We start from the raw sequence: 19,348 nt of genomic DNA on the forward strand, positions 1-19,348 counted from the left end.
AACAAATGCTTTCAGTCTTTTCTTAACCCGAAAGCTAACGAGTAGGGAAATGGGCACTATAATATGGCAAAAAAAATCTGTATCTAATTGAGGGAGGTGTGTGGTACCAGCATGCAGTATACATGGGCAAATGCTGGGGGGGGGGGGCAGAGTGGCTATAGGGCAGTGATGGGAGCAAGCTTCTGGGGGCCACATGCCAGAGCTGGACAGAGCTAAAGCAGAACACACATTCCTATACCCCTCCTTCCTCCATTCAGGCAGTTACGAAAACTGAGGCCATTGAACAGATTCTTGGGTTGGAGTATTGTTTATGGGGGGTTGAGAGAGCTTGTTGCTGTTATTGATATTATTGTTGTATCTTTAGTCTTAGATCTTATGATTTACGTGGAAATTATTTCCATTTGGTTGTGTACGTTTTGGTGTGTTTTATTTATTGTTTATGAATTGTCCTATGTTTGTAATTATGTAAATCTTGTCATGTTGTAAGCCGCCTTGAGCTTAGTTTCAACTCTGGAAAGGTGGCATAAAAATAAGACAATGATGGTGATGATGATGAAGCAGACGCACTCCAGCCATGCAAAAACACTCAAGGAGGGCACAAAACTGGTTCCGTGGCTGCCAAGAGAGAATTCTGAGGAGGAGGAGGAAGAAGAAGAAGAAGAGGAGGAGGAGGAGGAGGAGGAGGAGTTCGGACTTGACATCCCACCTTTCACTCCCCTTACAGAGTCTCAAAGCAGCTAACAATCTTTTTCCCCTTCCTCCCCCACAACAAACACTCTGTGAGGTGAGTGAGGCTGAGAGACTTCAGTGGGGAAGCGAACCCGGTTCACCAGATTATGAGTCCACCGCTCTTAACCACTACCCCATGCTGGCTCTTGAAGGACCACATTTGGGCCCAAGTCTTCTCCACCCATGCCAGAGCACAATTTCTGTTCTCATCCTGAAGCACTATTTCTGGGTTAGCGGAGTCTGTAACCTGAAGCGTATGTAACCCGAGTTACCACTGTACTATACCACTCTTCATAAAACTTTATAAAGCAGTGGACATTAAAAAATATTTAAAAATACATATGGCCAATTGAAACAATGAAAATGGTCAGTACAGAAAACAAACAGGAGCAAAATTAACTTATTTCAAATGCTCCTTGGAAAATAAAAGTCTTGACCTATCTTCAAGAAGACAGCTGGTTAAAAACTTTAACAACTAACAGTTTGGGTATCTTGAGCCCAACAGTAAAATGTCCCCAATTGCATTGCAAAGCACAGAGCTTCAATCAAGTGGCTCTTCAGACGTCAAGGAGGAAATCAAGAGACCCTCCATGCGTATCTTGATTTGTGTCTGAGCACAAATATTTGCTTCTGGATTCAGAAAAACAAGGGGAATTGGTTTTCCTGTACTGTTAAATGAGCACCCATTTCTAGCAAGTGACTGATTGGAGGATAACAAAATCCCGGTATAGAAATGATCAGGAAATGCTTTCTATATCTCTTTAAATATGCTTTTATGTTGATCTGCACAATTCATTATTCCAAGTCCTAGGAAAAAACAGAGTGGAGTCAAATACTATTGATGACCGTGATGTTGGGTAGAAACTGGGAATCTCAGTGACACAGAATTCCTCCTCAAAACTTACTCAAATCATGTGAATTTTCTTTTCATTTCATTTCATTTTCATTTTGCTTCTTTTTAAAAATCCTCCTCATTATTTCCACTAGACGATTTTGCTTCTGAGCCATGGGTTTTGTTTCCTCCTACCTCATTGATTAGTCCAGTCTTTCCCAACCTGGTGCCCTCCAAGTCCCATCAGACCAGCCTACATGACCAATGGTCAAGTTGTCATTCCAAAGCATCACATTTCTCTGCCACACAAAAACATACATTCAGGTACATCAATTCTGACACCAAACTGGGAGGGGTGGCTAACACCCCAGAGGACAGGATCACACTTCAAAACGACCTTGACAGATTAGAGAACTGGGCCAAAACAAACAAGATGAATTTTAACAGGGAGAAATGTAAAGTATTGCACTTGGGCAAAAAAAATGAGAGGCACAAATACAAGATGGGTGACACCTGGCTTGAGAGCAGTACATGTGAAAAGGATCTAGGAGTCTTGGTTGACCACAAACTTGACATGAGCCAACAGTGTGACACGGCAGCTAAAAAAGCCAATGCAATTCTGGGCTGCATCAATAGGAGTATAGCATCTAGATCAAGGGAAGTTATAGTGCCACTGTATTCTGCTCTGGTCAGACCTCACCTGGAGTACTGTGTCCAGTTCTGGGCACCACAGTTCAAGAAGGACACTGACAAACTGGAACGTGTCCAGAGGAGGGCAACCAAAATGGTCAAAGGCCTGGAAACGATGCCTTATGAGGAACGGCTAAGGGAGCTGGGCATGTTTAGCCTGGAGAAGAGGAGGTTAAGGGGTGATATGATAGCCATGTTCAAATATATAAAAGGATGTCACACAGAGGAGGGAGAAAGGTTGTTTTCTGCTGCTCCAGAGAAGCGGACACGGAGCAATGGATCCAAACTACAAGAAAGAAGATTCCACCTAAACATTAGGAAGAATTTCCTGACAGTAAGAGCTGTTCGACAGTGGAATTTGCTGCCAAGGAGTGTGGTGGAGTCTCCTTCTTTGGAGGTCTTTAAGCACAGGCTTGACAACCATATGTCAGGAGTGCTCTGATGGCGTTTCCTGCTTGGCAGGGGGTTGGACTCGATGGCCCTTGTGGTCTCTTCCAACTCTATGATTCTATGATTCTATGATTCTATGATTCTATGAATTCTCTCTCTCCTGCACATACACATAAAGCCTCTGTTATTCCTATCCCCAGTGGCATCCTCATTATCTTCTCCAAATTACTAATTATCACTTGGGTAATTAAGGTTATCTTATTTCATTAATGCCATCTATGACCTGAAGCTCCTGCCATAAATTTTATGATGAAATTATTAGGAAGTGATCGTTGGAGAGTTCTCATCTATGGAAATGCAATATTTTATTTTTATTTTATTTTCATTGTCATGCTAGTTTTGACTGCCGTTAAAAAGGAAGAATCAAGGAAGGGATGGTGACTGTTATAAGCAACAAGATTTTGATCGGCCACTTCAGCTCGTGCTTACAGATTTTCCTGCATCCGCAGAAGGAAAGGCAGTCTTTATTCTATTGCACTGTATCCCAAAATATTTGTATTGCAGTCTCAAGGCAAACAATATCTTTAGAAAAAGTGAACACTGAACAACAGAGCTGCTGTTCTTTGGTGCTACGAATGGGAGTCTTCCTGAGGGGATTTGGACTGGCTTTGGAACTGCTGTATTCAAAAAGCCTTCCCATGACCATGACACAGCCCCTGCCCAAATGGAAAGGAACATCTTGGAAGAAATTAGCATCTGTAAAAAGGACTAAAATGGAGAAATGCCTCCTCCATTGGAGGCGAGTTCATTAGCAGAAATGGAAATGGAATGGTGTCATTGGTTCTGGCTCCAGCTGTTGTTGGTCTCCCTGCCTTCTACTCTACCAGTCTCACTGTTAGTTAGTTTTTTTAAAAAAAAATTAATAATATTTTTTATTAAAACTTTTACATAGAAAAAAGAAAGACGAATACACAAATACAAAGATAAAAAGAAAAAGAAAAACAATTCCATTTTCATAGTATTTCTTACATTTGCTTATTTCCCAGACTTCCCCACACCTCCCCTCACTGTATTCCAATTCAAATGTTTAATCAGCAAATCCCTTCCCTCTATCTTATCTTTATCTTTATCTTAATATATTAAACCTTTAATTCTTCATCTTTTGACCTTCGAATTTTCCATACTCCTTCGCCACATTATTACTAATAACCTTTTAACCTCCATCCGATGTCATTCTAACATTCATGGATTTTACAATATTTCTGTAAATAGTCTTTAAATTTCTTCCAATCTTCCTCCACCGTCTCTTCTCCCTGGTCTCTGATTCTGCCAGTCATTTTTGCCAATTCCATGTAGTCCATCACCTTCATCTGCCATTCTTCCAGAGTGGGTAGTTCTTGTGTCTTCCAATACTTCGCGATAAGTGTTCTTGCTGCTGTTGTGAGTCTTTTAAAAATTAAGCATCTAGCTCAAGAGAAATACAGGCACCAGTCATGACTGGCCATCTTCCTACACCTTCTGCTTTTTTGGCGTGAGCCTGGCAGGGTTTTGGATGTGGCAGCTTCGATTCCCACTCTCCCAGCCCATTTGAATTGCTCTGAAAGTTAATATTTAAACAAAGTGGCCAAGTACAGTGGTACCTTGGTTCTTGAACTTAATCCATTCCGGAAGTCCGTTTGACTCCCAAAACCATTCAAAAACCAAGGCACGGCTTCCAATTGGCTGTAGGAGCTTCCTGCACTCAAGCGGTAGATGTTCAGCTTCCGAAAAACGTTCAAAAACTGGAACACTTACTTCTGGCTTTTTGGCGTTCGGGAGCCGATCTGTTCAACAACTAAGCCATTCGGGAACCAAGGTACCACTGTATAAGGATGTGATCTGGGAATGTCAGAGGATTCCAACAAAAGCAGAACATGTGGTGGAATGGAAACAGTGCTGAATGCAACAACCTGCGGATTGGGAAATGATGCCTTCTTACATCCCTAGTGTGATCCAGCCAAAACAATTCCAGTTCAACAGGAGTCGTTATCTGTGCATAACTTTCCGAAAACCAATAGGACTTTAAAGTGCTCAGGTAGCTAGAGTGTGTTCTTCATGATCCCTAAAATACCAAGAAAATCCCACAACATTCATTCTGTTACCATTCTGTTTGACTTCACCCCCGGAGGCATACTCCATGGTCTCTTGACGCAGACAGATGCCAACCAAACAAAATGTGTCTGCCAGGAAAGAGCGCAAAAATATGAAGAAACAAAAAAGATGGAGCCAATGAGAAGTTGCCTAAAACCTCATTAAGGAAGTTTAAACTGACAAGGAACAGAGGATTGTTCTGGAAGTGAACAGAAGCAATAAAAGATTATTTAAATACACAAATGGAAGAGATCAATGAGTGAAGCAAGTAGACCATGAAGAGATGGTGATGGGAATTGAAACGACGGAACAAGACACAGGAGAAAAATTAAATTAGTTCTTGTCTTCAGTATTAAACACGTAAAATTAAAACTGAAATACAAGGAATGGAACTCCATTTTCTAAGAGGGGTGAAAGAGTAGCAATAATTTCATAGCAATAAAAACTTCCTGCTTCCCACCATCATAGAAGATAGACGATCCTCCTGAGCAAAGGAGCTGCGGCCTAAATTGTTGTCCTGTCAGGAAGGATAATAGCTCCAAAAATAAAGATTCAACAAATATTCCTGTGAAGAGGACAGGAATTAGAAAGATATAGGCCATAATAACAAGCTCTGGGAAAAGATTTGGTGCTGAGAAAGAAAAAAATCTTGTCAGGGAAGAATTGCAGCAAAGACGTGCCAAGAAGATACCAATGCCAAGATTACACCTAACTGAATCACAAGTCTGGTATTTCCTGGGAGATTGATCCCAGAAAAATGGAACTGGGGGGTGAGTGTTCGGTTCCATGGCCATTGGGTTATAGCAGGAGTGAGAAACCAGTGACATTCCAGACATTACTAGACTAAAACCCTAATCATTGCTTAAAAATTGAGCATGCTGGTAGCAGCTGATCTTGGTTCCAACACCCAGATGCTTGTGGTTCTATCTGGAGGGCCATGAAACTTCCAGCTCTGGCTTTCAGAGTGCAACAAGGTCTCATTTTGTCCTCCATGATGTTTAAACATGTGCATGAAACTGTGTCAACTCATCTGGAGCTTTGACAAAAAACACCAAGGTGTTAGAGATGGTACAACAGTAAGAGAAGTTGCAAGAGCAAGCTTTTGGGGATGGTAACAGAATCTGCTCCAACTGGATTTCACCTGAGATTTTGCTGTTCCATGCTTCTGGAATGTCTTCCTGAAGGGAACTTGGCAGAGTGGAAACAAGATAAATTTGAGAGGACTGTTTTTTTAAAAAAAAATATCCCAGGAGAAAACTAGTCACATTTTGAATAAACAGGTCCTTCCTCACTAATTCAGCAGTTCAATTTCCTCCCAGTTATTTTTCCTATCTACTTAATTTGCAGAATTGTGCAATGAAGGAATTCCATCACTGCAGTATTGCAGTTTTCCAATTAATATGTTGTTTAAAAAAACAAGGATAAAAGGAACCATTCCTCTAGGATTCTTTCTGTTGAGTAAAAGGTGAAAGATTTATACGATCTGAGGTGAAACCAGAGTAACTAACTGGGGCCACATCTGCACTATATACCTCATGTCAAGCACTATTGTACCACTTTAACAGCCATGGCTTCCCTGTTTAATGGGTGCTGAGAGTTATTGGGAAGCTCCCATTCCCCTCTCAAAACTACAATTCCAAGAGTGATTAAACAATCTCTCTTCCCATGGAACACTGGGGAATGTAGCTCTGTGAGGCAAATAGGTGTCTTCTAAAAAATATCAGCAACCTTAACAAACCACAGTTCCAGGATGTTTTGAGATAAGTCATGTCTGTTAAACTGCCTTCAGTGTGTAGTGTAGATGTCGTCTGGGTGTCAGAATCCTGACACAATTAAGAAGCGCAGCAACTTCATTCCATTCATCCATAATATTGACGACACTGAGGTCTATTTCTTGTTTTCATCTGATCCTAGAGAGGCAGTAGAAACTCTGAAAAGTCTGCTAGTTGTGTGTGACTCCTAGCAGTAGCAGAACATACAACTGAGCCCAGAAAGTGGGGGCTACTTTTGGCTGGGGGTGGGGGTGGGGCATTGAGTAGCTCGGATTCAGATACGTAGCCTGTCTTGATTTGGATTAAAGTGCCTTCGAAGATATAGGTTCCTAGTTTGAGAATGTTCCTTGATCTGGCACAGACACTTTAGTGGAGTGACTTTTAAAGGCATGGTAGAAGGAAGTTGTCGGGCAGAGAAGAAGATGGAAAAGTTCCCTTCTGCAAGTTTCTTTCCATTTTTGAACTTCTCAGGATCCGAGCCAGTATTTCCCATTCAAAGTCTTGCAGGGAACATCAGAAGATGTTCTGACTTTCAGGCATCTTTTGAAGAGTAGTGATAATGATGATGATGATGCCAGCAGGCCTATGCATTCATTTAAAATGTCCCTTAAATAGCCAGTCATTTTAATGATGACTTCATATTAGTTTTAAATGTTTTTATGTTGTTGTACACCACCCTGATGTTTTGCAAGAGGGCAGCACATAAACATTTACTTTTAATAAAATAAAATAATGTTTCCATTCTTTTAGTTGTCTACAGAACACATGAACTATTGTCCTATACACACTCCCCACAATTTCCGCTTTCACTCTCAACCATGGCACAATAGTGGCCACCCAGCCAGTGATTTTTTAAAAGTGATTTTAAAGCTATGCCTCAGTGGAGGCAATAAATGAAACATAACCACAGAACCGCTCATCAGCTTTGATGTGATTACATCTCCTACCACAATATGCCTAAAGAGAAGTAATAACCCAGTTGTAACTCCTACAGGCGCACAAGAAAGAAAGAATAAAGGGCAAAATATATGAACTCTGGAAGTATGTATATGAGATTTCCCAGCAGTGTGGAAAACAGAGACTAAAGTATTTGAAAAAGCTGTCTGACAGCGTAAAATTCAATTCATAGAAGCTTGCTCCATGGCAGGGATGAATTAACCTGCTCCTTTGGGGAGTGGTAGAAAGTGTTCGCCACGTACCATACCTCCTGAATATTTAACTGAGTTTTAAAAGCTATAGGGGGCACCATGTGTTTAGTTTATTTTCCAAATAAAAACTAAATGGGTGCCATCTGTATTTAGCAGTAGTTCATAGACTGCAAAATTAGTTCAGCTTTAATCGATGCTCATTGTTCTCTTGATCACAAAAAAATAATAAACACATCAGTAGTATACTATATCATCAAAGTTACGGTGCCTTGATGATGCATTACAGCAGTATGTCACCAGGGAGGCAGCCCTTTGATAATGCGCTACATTAAATATATCATCAAAGCGCCATCATTTTGATGATAAAGTGCTGTACCAGCTGGTGGGAAACATCATACCGTTACAGTTATTTTTAGGAATACTTTGAAAATGGATTCTCTTTAAGGAAGGCTGTGCAAGGTAGTATGTTAACCAAAAGGTAGTTTATGAATGAGAGGAGGGGTAGGGAGAGAATGGAGTAGCTGAGGTCACATCCACAGCATATATTTAAAGCACAATGAATGCACGTTTACAATGCATGAATTCCCCCAAGGAATCCTGGGAAATGTAGTTTTTCAGGGTGCTTTGAATTGAAGCTCTGTAAGGGGTAAGCTATTGGGCTTCCTGTTTGGAAGGCTGGCGGTTCAAATCCCCACGACGGGGTGAGCTCCCGTTGCTCTTTTCCAGCTCCTGCCAGGCTAGCAGTTTGAAAGCACACCAGTGCAAGTAGATAAATAGGTACCGCTGTGACGGGAAGGTAAATGGCAGTTCCGTGCGCTATGGTTTCCGTCACGGTGTTCCGTTGTGTCAGAAGCGGTTTAGTCAGGCTGGTCTCATGACCCAAAAAGCTGTCTGTGGACAAATGCAGGCTCCCTCAGCCTGAAAGCTAAAGTGGTGCTTCAGGTTAAGAACAGTTTCAGGTTAAGAACGGACCTCCAGAACTAATTAAGTACTTAACCCGAGGTACCACTGTACACTTATACTTAAGTATACAACACCACCACACTTAAACTTATAAGTATTGTTTAGGCACCTACTTAGGAGAAACATCAGTCGTGTCTAAGGTGCCGCTGAACCCACTGCCGCACAGCAGCTCAATACAATATGTAACATGACAAGCACCACCGCTGGCACGGCGGGTCTTTGGTAAATGGGCGCACAAAGTCGAAAGTCATTTAGTCAAACAGTAGGTATACATTTCGGTAATACCTAGGTATATATGAATTTTGTGCTTCTAGCTTGATCAAAATTATTCATTATTTCATAACAGGTAGATGGTTAAGAGGTTAGGCGGCTTCAGCGGTGGGCGCCTAGCGCCCCCCAGAATTCGCCGCCCGGGTGCCCCACACCCCTTGCACCCCCATGTAAAGACGGCCCTGCCCGGAAAGCTGTCTGCAGACAAAGGCCGGCTCCCTCAGCCTGAAAGCAAAATGAGCACTGCAACCCCATAGTTGCCTTTGACTGGAATTAACCGTACAGGGGTCCTTTACCTTTTACCTTTTTTATAGTTCCCAACGCTCTTAATAAGCTACACTTTTCAGGATTTGGGGGCTGGGGGAAGCCATGGTACTGATTCAAATTGTATAATGCAGATAGGGCCATTATATGTCTGCTGAGTCTGTACCTACCTGCCTTTCCTGAGCATGTGTCTGCACATGTGTGCAGGTTGCTTACGTCCCCCACATCATAAACGTATGGGGTGCATGCGTGGCACGTGTCTGCTAGTATGAGGGTTTCATTATGCAGGCCAACCTTCAGTGTGATCCTTGGTTTTTAAAAAGGTTAGTTACCCCTGCTGTAAATGGCTTCATCATCCTCCTTTTTTCCCCTCAGGGAATCCCAGAAACTACAGTTTTGCAGGAAGGAAAGGCTAATGTTCTTTGAGGGAGAATCCTCAGCATCCTTATCAAACGGTATTTAAGTTAAGTCATTACAATTAACAGGCATTAACCCAAGCCAAGTCTGTAGCATAGCCTTACCCTCAAAGAATTGTGGGTATTTAATCTTGAGGCCAGATGCAGCTTCTTTAAATAGCTCCTGTTGCCATGTCAAAAACTATTTGCATGCAGCAGCTCAGTAAAGTAAAACGTTTGCTATAGCATTGGGGAAATATTCCAACTTTCTACTCCAAAGAAGTCTTGCTGCTCCTTATAGCTGCAACCTGGGATTCAAACTGACCCCAGTCATGGCTCTGACTCCCTTCAGAATGAAGCCTCTTCACATCACCACTACCATTGCAATCCTAAACTCTACTTTCTCTCTCAGAGCTCAGGGCGGGACTCCATGCATTTGCATCTGGCCCAGAGTCCCTGCTTTCTTAACAGCTCATCACCTTGCCTTAGCAGCCGTTGTTAGGCTATTGTGGGAACTGACTACCTGCTGGATCCGGGGATTTGGGGGTCTTGATTAAATTCTAACCCCTTTCTGGTTTCAGGGATTTAGGGGAGTCTTCCTCCCACCCACAAAGTATAACGATATCGAAAATACGTTCTGATGGATGATAACTGACTGGGGCAATACAACAACCATGGGAAAGAGACACTAAAAATCATTTGACTTTATTGACTCCCCACCATTGCTCACCTCCTGCCCCCCCCCCTCCAGTTTTCACCTATGATGGAATGAAGCAGAGGGGAAATGACAGAGTAAGATAAAAAACACAGATAAGCTGTCAGTGAGGGGAAATCAGTATCAAATAGTCACTTTGCCTCACTGAGTAAATCATCACTTGGTAAATATATCAATAAATAACTTCAAAGCTTCTGAAAGATTGCCTCGGTGACATTGTAAAAGGATTGGGTATAATATTGTGTCATTTCATACACCGCAAGTGGCCGGCAGATTCAGAATTATCCACTCATCTCTGTGGTGTGTGGTGTTGTTGTTTTTCCTCCCCTCACCTGGACGCTATGACTGTTTAGCACCTGGTTTAAATAGATCTGTGAGTGAAAAGAACTTGTTTATTGCTCCTCTTGAAAATCCCATTTGAATAACGGTGGCTTTGCCCGCCTTCCTCCTCCTCCAAAGTTCAACAGCGTCATCCGTCAGCTTCAATTAACTTTGCAAACAATATGGCAGGACTTGAAAGATATTAAAATGGAAATTTCCAGGCACACGGTAACATGGTGGTTTCGGAGAGAGGCACCGTAATGATAGTAATCTGCTGCAATTTGGAGGCTCGCGGGCCGAAACAGAAACCCCCACCAAAATCAATGGGTGGCGGGAAGAGATCAAGGTAAATTGCATTTTCATAACGCATGTGTTGTTGATGTGGTCTGGGGAAGATAATGATCTTTGGTTTGTGCATATCTTATCAGCTCTACTGCTTTCCTATAGCACCACTACACTGAGTGACAGGAAAAATGAGATAAGACATCATGGGCAAATTGAGACTGAGCCAGTCTTTGTTCTGGGTTTAATGTGACTGGCCCACTTTAGCTGTGGTGCACCACAGCCAAAGCACAGCTAAGTTCAATGTGACTAACCAATGTGTATTGCCTGACCCATTTTCAATAAAGTTGGGGGATATGGGTTCAAGCCAGAAACAGGAATTATAAACTCAGCAGACCTGAGGACCAACAGTCTAATCCCTGAGAGTTTGGGGTTTTTTTCTTCACAGTGAGATAAATCCCAGTTTGTAGATTCTGTCTCTTCATCATACACAAATGTAACAAAGAAAGCAATGCTCAGATTATGCAGGGAAGACTAGGAAAACGGAACTTAATTTAATCTGCAATACTCAGTGGCGTAGTGTGGGTTGTCAGCACCCGGGGCAAGGAAAGTAATTTGCGCCCCCTAACTCGTGGATTTGCACCCCCTAACCCTAACCCCCAGATGTTGCGCCCGATGCGGCCGGCACCCCCTGCACCCCCCACGCTACGCCACTGACTGCTGCCCAGATGACAGCCCCCCTCTCGGCCTCACTGATGAAGGTGTTCCAGGTGCCATCCAACCATGTTGGGGACTCCACTCGGTATTTGTGTAGTGTTTACTCCTGAGCCTTTTCTTCTCTCATAGAATCACAGAGCTGGAAGGGACCCAAGGGTCATCTAGCCCAACCCCCTCAATGCAGGAATCTCAGCTAAAGCATTCATGACAGGTGGCCAACCGACCTGTTTAAAAACCTCCAAGGAAGGAAACTCCACCACTGGGAGATCTCTCCCAAGGCAGCAGATGTTTAGGATAAGAGTTTTCTTTCTCCTAGGTGGGCTGCCTTTCCAGGTGGACAAGCTCTTCTGCCCAACCAGAGGCTACTCAGGAGCAAACCACATGGAAGTTAGGGTCAATGTGGGGGGTCAGTGCCCCCTGGGACTGGTATGGCAGGAGGGAGACAAGCGGTAGGGGGGCGCCAGAGCCAAAGAGACTCCGCAGAACCAACTCAAACTAGTTTTGCCCTTCTCCGCTGAGTTCTCCGAGGGGGAAGGAAGACGCGGGCCGGCAGGCTGTAGCCGGCCGCCGGCGCCTGTCGAACCGGAGCCCCGATCGGTCCCGAGCATCGCGCCTCCTCCTGGACGGGCCCGCTCTCCTCCCGGCTTTGCTGCTCCACCTCCTCCTCCACCTCCTCCTCCCTGCTGCTGCTGCGCGGCTCTTTTCCCTCCCGCTTCCTCGAGGGGGGCCGGCCAAACGGAGACGACGATCCCTCACCCCAACCAAGCCTCGATTGCTTGTCCCTTCCCTCTGGACTTGCGCCCCCCCAAATGTTGCGCCCGGTGCGGCTCGCACCCCTGGCACCCCCCACGCTACGCCACTGGCAATACTTACTCATTGATGCACCTCAATCTTAGTCAAGTCATGACCACCCATAGAATTCTAAAAACCCACAGAATTCTAAAAACCGTGCTGAAGGGAAAAGGGAGTTAAAAAAACATATATGAACAACCCATTGACCCACAGGCTCCAAGGGTCCACAGACGCCCTCCTTACTTTCCAGTTAATTCCTTTCTTCTCTGCCCAACTTTACTACAAACAGCCAAGGAGTGCACCATTCAGCATCTCAGGTGAATTTGTCTATGTTTGTAGATTGTGTGAGAAATGGGGAAACAGGAATCCCAGATTTGGCCAGACTCACCACAGCATGTGTACTGCCTATTGCATGTGCCTCTCAGGGACAAAAGAATAGAGAGCTACTGCTGAACTGAAGACTATCTCTCATAGAATACTGTACACATCTTGAAACGACATAAATGGACCCAAACTGGCTAATCATAATCTTGAAACCAGCCAAATGATTTTGGGACTGGTACACAGCCGCCAAACACTGAAAGATCTTGTAAACTAATCCTCATCTTAAAAGGTAAAAGGTACAGAACCCCTGGACAGTTAAATCCAGTCAAAGTTAAATCCAGTCAAATCCTCGCTTTCAGGCTGAGAGCCAGTGTTTGTCCACAGAGAGTTTTCCAGGTCATGTGGCCAGCATGACTAAACCACTTCTGGCACACAGAGGACTGTGACAAGTGCCAGAGCACACAGAAATGCCGTTTACTTTCCCGGCACAGTGGTACCTATTTATCTACTTGCACTGGCATGCTTTTGAACTGCTAGGTTGGCAGGAGCTGGGATAGAACAATGGGAGCTCACCCTGTCACGGAGATTCGAACCGCCAACCTTCCAATCAGCAAGCCCAAGAGGCTCAGTGGTTTACACCACAGCGCCACCTACGTCATCTTACTACTCATAAACCCGAGGGACTTCAATGGGCCTTTCCTCCTGGTTATCAAGCTTAGTATTTCAGCAGTGCTGAGAAAAGCTCCATCTATTCTCCTGAGTTCCAGCACTACATACAGATTTCTTTCTTGTTCTATATTATTGAGAATAAGGGTGGATAATTGTTTCGACTGGGTTGTAACCTAAATGGACCTTTTCTTTATCTCTAGTGAACCCTGGGTCAATTATTTTCCACATAATTTGTTCTGACCTATAAGCAAAATAATAGTGACTTCAGAAAAAGACATGAGCCATAGTCAAGTGACTTTGTCTACCAGTACTTCGTTTTTACTTACCAGTACTTCATTTTTACTTATGTGCTGGCACAGCAAATCTTATGATCAGCCTGTGAAGTGTTCCTAAGTGAAAATAATGTATTACCTTAAGAAACTACTTGGAGAATGAAAAACTACCTTACATGTCTGGCTATGATTGTTTTTCAATATTATTATTTATGAACAGACTCTGCAGAGTTGAATGCACATTGAAGAAGGGTTGACACCAATCAACCGTGTGTAAGTGTGTGAATGTGTATATATGCATGCGTGCGTGCACACACACACACACACACACACACACGTGCACACACACTCCAGCCTTGTTTGCATCAGGCCCTCTGGAATTTGCATTCTAGTCTCTGTGTAGTGTGCAGGCATGCTCATAGATGTTTACTATGGAAAGAGAGCTATTGGTCACCCGTTGCTTGTATTACAATCCCAACTTCACCCAGCATTGGCTTCCCTGCTGTCACATCACAAACTGTTTCCAGACAATAAGAAGGGCTGAGGAGGGAATGTCAGTAATGCAATATTGTGGCTTCGCAGGGAATACAGAATTTGGCTTGGCTTGGGTTGAGAGGAAACAGCGCACAGGCCAACAGATAAGAAGAGTTGGTTGCTTCCAGAAAGTTTGGAGGCAGGGCTGCTGAGGTTAGAGGGGGCAGCAAAAGAGGAAAGGAGTGAACCTACACATTGAGTCAAAATACCCAGTCAATCTGTTTATTTTAATACTGTGGTCCCCTGCCCTGTCATTAGTTAACCTGTAATAATATGATAAGGACGCGGGTGGCGCTGTGGGTAAAACCGATCGTATGGTCAGCGGTTCGAATCCCCGCGGTGGGGTGAGCTCCCGTCTTTCGGTCCCAGCTCCTGCCCACCTAGCAGTTCGAAAGCACCTCTAAGTGCAAGTAGATAAATAGGTACCTCTTTATAGCAGGAAGGTAAACGGCGTTTCTGTGTGCTGTGCTGGTGCTGGCTCGCCAGAGCAGCTTTGCCACGCTGGCCACGTGACCTGGAAGTGTCTTTGGACAGCGCTGGCCCCCAGCCTCTTAAGTGAGATGAGCGCACAACCCTAGAGTCGGACACGACTGGCCTGTACGGGCAGGGGTACCTTTGCCTTTACCTAATAATATGATAAAGATAAGAAAGGCTGATCTGCTGCTTATAACTGAAATCTCATCACAGTCAAATATTACATGTACCTAGAAACTAGCGAATAATGTTGTGGCATCCTTCCTACTTGTACAACTGATTTTTAAACAAAGATGACCCAATGGCTTCATATGTATGCAACCGTCTTCCTGTTGAAGTCAGCCTCAAATCTCCCATTTGGTTTTTAGCAGTGCAGGATTGTTGCCATAAGTCTGATGTGTATTGGACACATACTTCATGACTGCAATATCAAGTGAATGAATGAACCATCATGGATCTATGTTTTCAAAAGAGCCAGTTCATGCATCCAACTGCTGAGAGGCAACAACAAAAAATAATAATCAAGTGAGATTTATTGATTGGTTTGGCCATAAATTAATTGAACAGATTGCCAGCCTCCTGGTTCACTGTGTTTCATATGCTGTGTTTTATTTCTTATTTTTATCCACACTACCAACAACAACAATCTAATGGTCCTTCTGTCTCAGATTAGCTACAAACAGAGACATGCAATCAGCATGATTTGTTGTCGATTCAGCTGAATGCTGAGGTAAGGATTTTGTATCCTGTCTTCAGGTGCTGATGCAGCTTAGCAGATCGAGTATCTTTTTCAAACACTCTTCCTGTTTAATAACAATGCCGGATCCTGGTGGAATAATCTGCATGCTGGCGGAACGGTGGGTCATATCCAATGGTAACCGTGCGCCTTAGTGCAAAGGGCTTCCATTAGCACAAATCAAGGCACCCAATTTTGGCGGATTCTCCTCCCTGCTACTGCATTATATCAAATTGTGTTCCAGAGGAACCCTCAGGAATAGCTTGGGGAGGGGGGGAATTGATGAAAAGCAAGCATCCTAACTTGCATAAGTAGAAGCACTATCTGCAAAGGCAAAGCCACCTGATGCAATACTGGATCTACTCAGAGGAGCAGGAAGTGTAGCTACTATTTATTTATTTTTTAATTTTTATTTATACCCTGCCCTCCCCAGCCAAGGCCGGGCTCAGGGAGGCTAACAAGCAATAATAAAAACAAGTTGAATGAATACAACTTAAAAACGAGATTAAAATGCAACATTAAAATATTGAAACATTAAAATATTAAAATGCAGCCTCATCACAGGAGGAGAAAGGAAAAAGAAAGAGGGGTAGGAAATCAAATTGCCTCCAAGTCAAAGGCCAGGTGGAACAACTCTGTCTTACAGGCCCTGCGGAAAGAAATCAGATCCTGCAGGGCCCTGGTCTCATGAGGCAGAGAGTTCCACCAGGCCGGAGCCAGTGTTGAAATGGCCCTGGCTCTGGTTGAAGCTAATCTAACTTCCTGAGGGCCCAGGACCACTAGGGTGTTGCCATTTATGGACCTTAAGGTCCTCTGTGGGGCATACCGGGAGAGGCGGTCCCGTAGGTACGAGGGTCCTAGGCCGTGAGGGTCCCCAAACCACAACAATGGATTTAATGTTTTGCACTGGGGCAGTGTCCAACCACACACACAAACACATACATGGGGGGGGCGCAGCTGACCCTTTGCAAACTTGATACAAACGTGAGAGCCAGAAATCACAGTTGTGGAATGACTATGTCCATTTCCTAGTTCCCAGACTGGAAATACTGGCCAGAGAATGTGTGAAATCTCACAGTCAGAAACCAATAAGTGCTGGTGGTAGTTGACCAACTGACTCTTTTTTGTGATGAATCTGCTGTCCTCTTTATACAGGTGCGAGGATGGAGAGCAGCACCTGCATAGCATGGGGACTGGGATTTTGCAGATCAGCCCCTAATATATTTTAAATACATATAGTAGAGCTGAGCCAACATTGCCAGATCGTGTGGTTGTTGTTCTTTCCCCTCCAGGAAAACAGAAGGCGAGGTGGCGGGGGGAAAGTGAGGGAGCAAAAACACATGGGGGCACATTTCTGGGAAACAAAATGGAGAACTCTTTAAAAGTTCAGTTCGAGGGGCTTACTGTGTTGGCAACAGAAGTGGCTTTTTTAATTAATAATGCGTCAGGCAGGATAGCCAAGTTAGTGCCCTCCAGATGTTGTTGGATTACAACACACCCCATCCCTGACTATTGGTCAAACTGGCTGGGACTGGTGAGAGTTGGACGTCTAGAACATCTGGAGGGCATGACATTGGCTGCCCCTGATGTAAACTTTAAATTAGTTTGAACAGGAAAACAAGTCTGATGAATGCATTTTGTCCAAATTTCTGACCGCTGAGCAGCCTACATCTTAGAGATGCTAGGCAGAGAATGACACAAAGTTTCTTGTGTCTCTTGGGTGATTTTGAACCTCAATAGATCTTTGTTGCATTTGATGAATTAAAAAGCAGATTGTTGCATTGTATTTTGTCCGAGGTTTATTCCCTTGTGTTGTGAGTACTGTAGCTCTTACTGTGATATACTGAATTATTAATAGAATTGTGCAGAGGTAAAAAAATAAAAAATGCACATAAAAAACAACTATTTTGCCTTTGTTCTTTGCTCTTAACACCAGTGACTTGATATTATTTGCCCAAGCCTTCAGAGTTCTGCAGAAAGAATGCTGAATGGTCAGATTTATTAGTCCCAGATGGAAAGTAATTAGGTACAAGTTGAAAGTTATATTCAGCGTGTAAATCAACCTGCAGCTACTGCAATACTTTTCGCGCCACTATTTAAAGCAGGAGATGTGGAGTTCATTCACCACTATAAACTAACAATAGAGATTCGTTCAACATTGAGTTGGCCAAAATTTCTCAGAGTTTTGTAATTTTTTTAAAAAAAATGTTGGAGAATTGGTGTAGTGGTTAAGAGCGGTAGTCTCGTAGTCTCGTAATCTGGGGAACTGGGTTCGCGTCTCCGCTCCTCCACATGCAGCTGCTGGGTGACCTTGGGCCAGTCACACTTCTTTGAAGTCTCTCAGCCCCACTCACCTCCCAGAGTGTTTGTTGCAGGGGAGGAAGGGAAAGGAGATTGTTAGCCACTTTGAGACTCCTTAAAAAGGGAGTGAAAGGCGGGATATCAAATCCAAACTCTTCTTCTCTCTTGCCTGCTTTTAACTCTAAGGCATACATGGGAGATATGATCATATAACTCCCACTGTTACATCCAGTTCAGCCCTGATCTAAAAAAAGGCCTTCATAATCTCATCCTGCCTCAAATGTTCTCCCTCCCAGGGACAAATGTATTCTGTCCTGCTATCTAACTCCTGCCCGCCTCCAAAATACAATAGAAACAACATTGCAAGCAGTATGAAATATTGGCTGATGGCAACAAATATCAATGTATTACTTAACTTTCTCATTACAAACATGTCTTTTACATAAAACTGCTTACAGTTACAGATCTTTATTTCCTCTCACATGTTTTTGCATTTTAAACCCAGCCCTATTTCATGAAAAAGTCATTAATAAATCTGATCTTACAAAAAAAGGGGGAGGATGAATTACTTTGTCCACCCGAACTGTTCTCTTTGTTTCCCTTATCTTAGCTTTACCTGCTTCCCCCTCCCCTAGCCATTCCTCATGCCTTTGTTTGAAATCTAAATTTAACTTTTTGCATTCAATACCTCATCAACACAGCTTGCAACAAATGGTCTTTTCACACTGAACAATGCAGCTGAATTAAACTTTCCATTTGATCCTAACATGGTTTGCCTTGAATTATAACTGATGATGGTCTTTTTCTTCTGGGAAATGAAGCCTCTGTGAGTGACGGTGTGACATATCCAGACACACTGAATCAAACCAGGGTGTGATTCACGCTGAAGCCCCTTCTCTTGAGGCATCCCTGTACTGGTATTTTCTGAAAATGTTATGGCTGCTCACAATGTACAAAATACAATTCTGCATCTTCCTTGTATATAAAACTGATCTGTGCTACCTGCCAATAGCAGAGTGCAATAAAAAGTGGGTTGATCTTAAATCACATGGCCTATCACTCAGGTACCTGTTGTGTGGGAATTCTTATACCCTAGTCATTATTATGACATATTGGATTTGATCATTGTTAGCTGCCATGAAGGGACCCGGGTGGTGCTGTGGTTAAACCACAGAGCCTAGGACTTGCCGATCAGAAGGTTGGCGGTTTGAATCCCCGCGATGGGGTGAGCTCCCGTTGCTCGGTGCCTGCTCCTGCCAACCTAGCAGTTCGAAAGCACCTCAAAGTGCAAGTAGATAAATAGGTACCACTCCAGCGGGAAGGTAAACGGCGTTTCCGTGCATTGCTCTGGTTCACCAGAAGCGGCTTAGTCATGCTGGCCACATGACCCGGAAGCTGTACGCCAGCTCCCTCGGCCAGTAAAGCGAGATGAGCACAGCAACCCCAGAGTCAGCCATGACTGAACCAAATGGTCAGGGGTCCCTTTACCTAGCTGCCAGGAAAGTGACAGTGGGAAAAGGAAGTATCTGTGGGATTGAGTGTGGGTATGTATGAACATTTTTAAGGACTGTATGAAATGTATGTTTGTATGTTTGTAATCTTAAAAAAAAAGAAAGAAAGTGACAGCC

General features: G+C 43.6%; 1 long non-coding RNA gene across 1 annotated transcript in view; it reads right to left on the bottom strand.

Moving 5' to 3' along the window:
• Positions 1-937: 937 nt before the first annotated feature.
• Positions 938-19,348, bottom strand: part of LOC310685728 — an 83,113-nt gene continuing 64,702 nt past the window's right edge. Inside the window, exon 3 of the long non-coding RNA XR_014515442.1 lies at positions 938-1,536. This is a non-coding gene — a long non-coding RNA (uncharacterized lncRNA). The remainder of the gene's footprint in view (positions 1,537-19,348) is intronic.

Source organism: Podarcis tiliguerta, assembly GCF_965153285.1.
Source record: "Podarcis tiliguerta genome assembly, chromosome: 9".
Lineage (NCBI taxonomy): Eukaryota > Metazoa > Chordata > Lepidosauria > Squamata > Lacertidae > Podarcis > Podarcis tiliguerta.